Source organism: Chlorocebus sabaeus, chromosome 21 (assembly GCF_047675955.1).
Source record: "Chlorocebus sabaeus isolate Y175 chromosome 21, mChlSab1.0.hap1, whole genome shotgun sequence".
NCBI lineage: Eukaryota > Metazoa > Chordata > Mammalia > Primates > Cercopithecidae > Chlorocebus > Chlorocebus sabaeus.
This window is the reverse complement of record NC_132924.1, coordinates 39,250,066-39,257,304: the sequence shown is the minus strand read 5'-3', so window position 1 is coordinate 39,257,304 and position 7,239 is coordinate 39,250,066.

Sequence of the window (7,239 nt, the reverse complement as noted above, 5' to 3'; positions counted from 1 at the left end):
ACATATTTTTGTCAAACTTCTAATAATGAAAAATTAAAAGAAGTCTTAAAAGTATCCAGAGGGAAAAATACATTAACTTCAAAGGAGCAACAATAAAATGAATGGCTGACTTTTCAACATAAATTATGAAAGCCAGCAGATAATGGGATAATATCTCAGAGTGCTGGAATAAAAGACTGTCAATTTAGAATTCTATGCTTATTTAAAATATCATTCAAAAATGAAGGAAAAGTAAAGAAATCTTCACCCAAATGAAAATGAATTTTTATCCAACAGATCTTCACTACAAAATTAATTAAAGAAAAAATTTAAAGTGATCATATAAAGGCATAAAACTTAAAGAAGAAATAAAGAGCATCAGAAAGTGTAAATATGTGGGTAAAAATAAAATATTATTGATTGTTTCATGTAACAAGAATAATAATGTCTTGTTGAAATTATAACATATAAACAAAATATGTGACAATAGCACAAAGGCTGGAGGAAAAGTATTGTCAAGAATCCATATTGAGACGATGGACAGAGGACAGAGAGGGCCGAGAGACGTCGGGATATGATGACCAGCTGCAGAGAGAAGTACCCTCTCAGCCTAGAGCTGCAGAGAGGACGCACCGGTAGAGTGGAACTACCCTCTTTGCTGAGAGCTTCAGAGATATGCAGAGAGTTGTCTGTGTACCTCATTCTTCCCGGATGCAGAACAAGAATTTGGGCAAAGGCACCATATCCACAGAAGTTTCTGGCCAGAAAAATTGACACCCCAGAGATTCAGTAATAAAAACATTGAAGAGGCTCATCTCAAACTCCTGGATTCAAGGGGTCTTCCTGCCTCAGCCTCCCAAAATGCTGGGATTACAGGAAAACTCATTGATTTACAAAATTGAACAGTGGACGTCATATATGGGACAACTGAGACTCTCAGATTACATTGTAACAGATCCTCTCAAGCATGCAAGGGTCATGTCAGCTTCCTTTTCAGAGTTACAAACTACTAATGGATGGTGTATCCTTCTAGATAAAGCACACAGACACTGCCACACTCCAATACACACCTAAATTTCATTTTAAAATAAAGACAGAGTTTCACTCTTGTTGCCCAGGCTGGAGTGCAATGGTGCAGTCTCAGCTCACTGCATCCTCTACATCCCTGGCTCAAGTGATCCTCCTGCCTCAGCCTCCCCAGGTACTTGGGATTATAGGTGCTGGCCACCACGCCTGGCTAATTTTTGTGTTTTTAGTAGAGACAGGGTTTCACCATGTTGACCCAGCTGGTCTCGAACTCCTGACCTCAGGTGATCTGCCAGCCTTCGTCTCCCAATGTGCTGGGATTACAGGCATAAGGCACAATGCCCGGGCTTAACCAAATTTTATAAACAGAAGTAAAGAGGACATACCATGTAAAAAAACAAAAAGAATGCATATTATGGTCTCCAGAGAAATCATAAAATAATAACACAATTTATTACTAACCATATAGTAAGTAGAGAAATGAAATAATAAAATATGCTTGATTAATTCAAAAGAAGACTAGAAAAGAAGAATAAATAAGCAAAGAACAGATGAACTGAAATAAAATAAATAGCAAGATAGTGGACTTAAACCCAACTATATCAGTAATTCCATTCCATATGAATGAGCCAAACAATAAAATTCTTTTAAAGATTATTAGATTAAATTTTTAAAACTTGACTATATGCTACAGACAATAATTACTATACACATAGAGATACAGAAAGGGTGAGAATGAAAAGATGGTAAATGATATATCATCTTGACACTAACCAAAAGAGAGCTGATGTCATTGTACTAATAGCAGACATACCCAAACACACTGTATGTTAGCCTAAGAGGAAGCCTTAATTTTTTTTTCAAAGGATTCAAATTATATGTAATATGTTCTCTGACTAGAATAGAATTAAAATATAAATAAATCAGAGAAAGATAATTAGAAAATCCCCCAAATATTTGGAAATCATGCAATATACTTCTAAATAGCTCAAGGATTAAAAAACCAAATACAATTAGAAAATACGAGCAAAATGATAATAAAAGTGATTTATTAAACAGTGATGCCAAAAAGGAAATTTACAGTTCCAAATGCAAATGAATATTTGAGATGAGAAAAAAAAAGAAAGACTGAAAATCAATAAGCCTTATTCAGACAAATTTAATCCAAGGAAAATACAAGAAAGAAAATATTAATGAGCAGAATTAATAGGTTAAAACATATTATAGGGAAAGCAAACAGCCAAAAGTTAGTTCTTTGAAAATAGTAATACAATTGATAAGTCCTTATTAATGCTGATCAAGAAAAAGAGGGAGAGAAAACACAAATTACCAATATCAGGAATAAAAGGAAAATTATCACTACAGATATTTAATAAATATAAACAATTGTGTGTCACTTAATTTTAAAAATTGAGATAAAAGAGATAAAATATTGTTTAAAAATAAACTCCAAAATGGACACAAGAAGAAATAGAAAATCTCAACAGTTCTATATCTATTAAAGAAATTGAATCTATATATTGAATTGTTCTATGTCTATGAAGTTGAATAGTTTATATCTATTAAAGGAATTGAAAGAAATTAAAACTCTTTTCACAAGGGCTTCAATGGTGAATCTTTACACATATTTAAGAAATAAATAATATCAGTCTTACACAAACTCTTCCTCTTCACTTTACTGTGTTTTTAAATCTTTGGCTAGGTAAATCAGGAATTTAGTCTAAAAGGGGATAAAAAAAGAAGACAAGTGTTCTTAGAGTTGTCTCCAAAGTGGCCTACAACCTCCCAGCAAATTTGCTTTCTTGACCAGAAACACTACATTTTATAAAGAGTTTACTCCCCAAGGGGGCAAGAGAGTTCACACCTTTAGAAACATAATCCTAGTTTTTCTTATTGTGGGTTGGGGATAAGGGATGTGAATTTCTACATTGTAAATCTACAGGGGAAGAAAAGGCTACAAGCAAACTTTTTCAATAAGTCTATCAGCTCAGTGGTAATATAAAGTTGTTAGGACAGTGCCTAGTTTATAGCAGTCACTCAAGGTTTTTTTGGTTCCAATCTCACTTTAACTTTCAAATCTGCAGCTTGTAGTAGACACTTGTTTATTGCCCCAGCTTCCACTTATCTTCTTGGGCAATAGTCCTCAAATTCTCCTGTATAGGGACTATCTTACCTCTTTTCACAACCCATATATAGATGACCCTATATTTGGGCTTTAGAGGTCAAAAAGCACCATGGACCAATGAGGTCCAGTGAAACCATGATGGTTAATTTTACGTATCAATTTGACTGGGCCACAGGATGGTCAAACATTATTCTGAGTGTTTCTGTGACAATGTTTTTGGATGAGATTGTCATTTAAATCAGTAGGCTGAGTAAAGCAGATTGTCCCCCTCATGTGGGTGGGCCTCATCCTTCAGCTGAAGTCCTGATTAGAGAACAAAATGGTTGACGCTCTCCCAAGTAAGATGGAATTCCTCCTGTCTGAGTACCTTCAAACTGAAACAGTGGCTCTTCCTGGGTCCTTTGGACTGGAATTACACCATCAGTTCTCTGACCTTCAGACTTGGACTTTGGACTTGCACCACCAGCTCTCCTGGGTCTTTAGATTTCTGACTCACTCTGCAGATCTTGACATTTGTCAGCCTCCATAATCATGGGAGCCAATTCTTTATAATAAATTTCTTTATATATGTATATATGTGTGTATATATGTATATGTTTATATGTATATATGTGTGTATATATGTATATATTTATATATATAAACATATTTACATATTTTATATATGAGGAGTCAGTAGAGCTAAAAGTGGAGCTGCTCAGAGGATGAGAGCAGAGAGAGGGATCCTGGGGACATTGGCTAAGCCCTCATTTAAGTTGCTCCTGAAGCTCCCCTGCATCTTCCAACTTTTCAGCATCTATCAGCCAATACATTCTTTTCTTTTATGAGAATTTGGGCTGATTTTTCTGTCACAAGCAAAGGAAGGGTTTTCCTTAATGAACACACACACACGTACACACAGACATATGCACACACATACATATGTGCACATAGACACATGCACACACTTACATACACACAGACATACACATATACACACACACACACAAACGTACACACGTATACACACACACATACAGATGTCCCTGATTTTGCTTTATTTTTATTGATTCTGATTCAAGTATGCTTTACTTAATAGGGCATTTTGTCTTCTTTTTTTACACCAGCACTGAACAATCAAACTTTCGGCAGGGATGGAAATATTTTACATCTGCACTGTCCAATGAAGTCCCTGGATCGGGTAAAAGTGCCTAAAAGAGAATGTTGACCAAGAAGAGAAGAGGCCAAGGATGGGGTCTGATGAAGGAGGAAGAGCTAGCAGATGAGAAATGGCCAGTAGAGTTGAAGGAGTCCAGATAAATGTGCAGCACAGAAGCCTAGAGAAGAACATGTCTCAAGAAGAGGGAACCAACCATTCCTACTGTGTGCAGCTGAGAAATCAAAGATGTGGGTAGAGAACTGCTGTTACTGATAAATGCCCATTCAGGGGTGTGGCAGAGATGAAAGCCCATTGGAGTGGGCTTAGGATGAGAATGAATGATGAGGAAACATAGACCTTGAGGTTGGATGGCTCCCTCCAGAAATTTTTCAGTGAGAGGAAACAGGGAACTGTGCAATAGCTAAAGGGAGGATGGGATCACTTTTTTTGAGAGAGATGATGCTAAGTCATTTTTATATTATATGCTAGTAGGAAAGATCCAGTAGTGAAGGAGAAGTCAGTGGTGCACAAGAGGAAGGAGACAACTTCAGGATTGACACCCTTGAGAAGGTGAGAGGGGCCAGATCCAGAACATATACATGCTTCTCTGCAAGCAGGACCCTGTGTGTTTAATACAGCACTGACTCAGTGAATAAACTGAAACTTGAAAAGGTAGAAACAGAAAGCCAATGTTCTTTCCCACCACCATGCCACAGAACTACCTCTCTCAACTTGTACTTTCCTGCTCCTAGACAAAAGTTCCAGAACATCTCATGGCTTTTTCAATTACTCTCAGTTACTCTCAGGTAACAATAACAAAAAAATTCATTATTCATATTTAGCACCCTGTGTATTATCAATGCTCCAAAATTTAATTTTAAGTTTCTCCTCTCCTCTAGCTCTCGCCTTTGCCACACCAGGAAATCACCAGTGAGGGAAGGGTAGCAGAAGTTGCTTCTCCTTTCCTGCTTGCTTCACCTCAACCACAGTCAGTCTGACCCGCTGGTTTTTGTTTTGTTTTGTTTTTTTGGAATTCCATGGTTGGAATACAGTAGGTAAGAAAGGTAAAAGAAAGGCCTTATTCAGTTAGTGTGTTATAATTCAGCATACATGCCCTTTCAGGATGCAGAATTTAAATACTAATTTTCTCTCTTCTGAAGCATTTTTATAGATTCTTCAAAGACTTACAGTGGATAAGAATCTCCCAAAGAGATCAGCTGGACTCCAGCCCCATGGTTTCTGACAGTTCATCTCCATCTGTTGAGGTCACCTTTTCTCAAGGTCCTCTTGGTGTCTCTCACAAAATGACCCAATCTAGTCCCTTCCTTGGGGTTCTCATCTGACTGAGGGGAAACAGCTTTGCCTCACCAAACCCTGAAAGTACAACTTATGACCAATGAAACTATTCCATGACTCCAGAGCAGCAAACTAGAGACAGTTTCCCCTCTTCGGACTCCCCATGTTTTCCTTCATACTCCAGGGGACACATGTCAACTTCTCTGAGAGTTTATCTTCCAGCTCTCCTTAGTTGTTTGAAATGGCAGATGCATTCCCTCCTCTCCCTCCCCAGTGCCCCCACACACTGACAACTCTCTCCAAAGATGCTCTCCAACCAGGTATCTCTGATCCTCTCTATTATGTCACCTGGATCTGGCCAATGGACTAATGCCAGCAACACAGATGTCACTGTCTCCAAGCATATCCTGCCTAGATGGTTCAATACCTCCCTTTGGAATACTAGCATATTTGGTTCTCAAATTTGGGGTACCTGCCAAAACTCTGAGAGCAAATGAATCTCATTTTAATATTCTACAGAAATCCATAAAAAGAGGGGTGAGTGCATAAACAGTCAGTGTCGCTGCTGTGGCCAGAGTTGGCCTGATACTGCATTTGACTTTCATAAATTATTCCTTCCAGCATCCTTCTTTCTAACCATTTATCTCTCTTATACTCTAGAGCAGAAGTAGGAAGGGGCAGGGAGACCACATGCCATTACAAAGGTTGTTAACTGCACAAGGCACCTGGCTAAAGAGGTGAATGGTAAATGAAATATAAAATACTGTTTGTTTGAGGTCCCCAGCTTGGGGCTGCACAGTCCTTGAGGGGAACCTGTTTTATTTCATTCTCAAAAAGGTGTCTCATGGCTTAGCAGAGGCCCTGGAAAGAAGCTACAGAAACACAGGAGGAATCACTGGTCCAAACAGAATGATAATGCCTCTGTGGTAGAAAAGAGAGCGCTATAATAGTAGTATGAGATTTATCTTTGTCCAAAAGGATGATGTGACTTAATACAGAAAATCCAGGAGGCACACTGATTGGGGCTGGCGAGAAGGGATAAGCAAATTTAGACTCAAACTGGGAAGAATGGGCAGAATTTGAACTGGGTTAAAAAGTTAGTAGAGCCAATTAAATTCAAATGGAGAAGACAACTCATCTAAAATTACTTTCTCTCATTTTGAAATATTATTTGGTATTGGTTCATTGTTTTAATTATTCAACTATGTTACAGAAATGCTTCTACACTTCTTTGCACTAACAGGATTCCAGACCCTGCCCATGGGGTTAGCAGTGTGATCTGAGTACACCTCCCACTCCTTTCCTTGCCTGGAACATTTGACCCTCTGAAGTCATCCAAAAGATCTGGATCAGAGGGGCTAAGAGACTACGTATGTCTATGAGTGGTAGAGGTAATGGCTGTTTGCATCTCCCTTAGGTTAATACTCAGAAATAAATATAAATTCCAGGAAGGAAGCTTCTGATTGTGTAGTTACGGTAAATTACTTTGGTTTAAACTACCAACTGTACCTGGACTTGTGAGAGAGTGAGTAAGAGTGAGCAAGTAAGGCAAAAGAGAGAGAGATTGATTATGGTTATTAAGTTTCTTGAAAACTCTTAGCTACATTTTGGCTTCTTCTTGATATAACAGAAAACAAATTATTCTCATAAGTAAACAGAGGATATTAAAAACTTC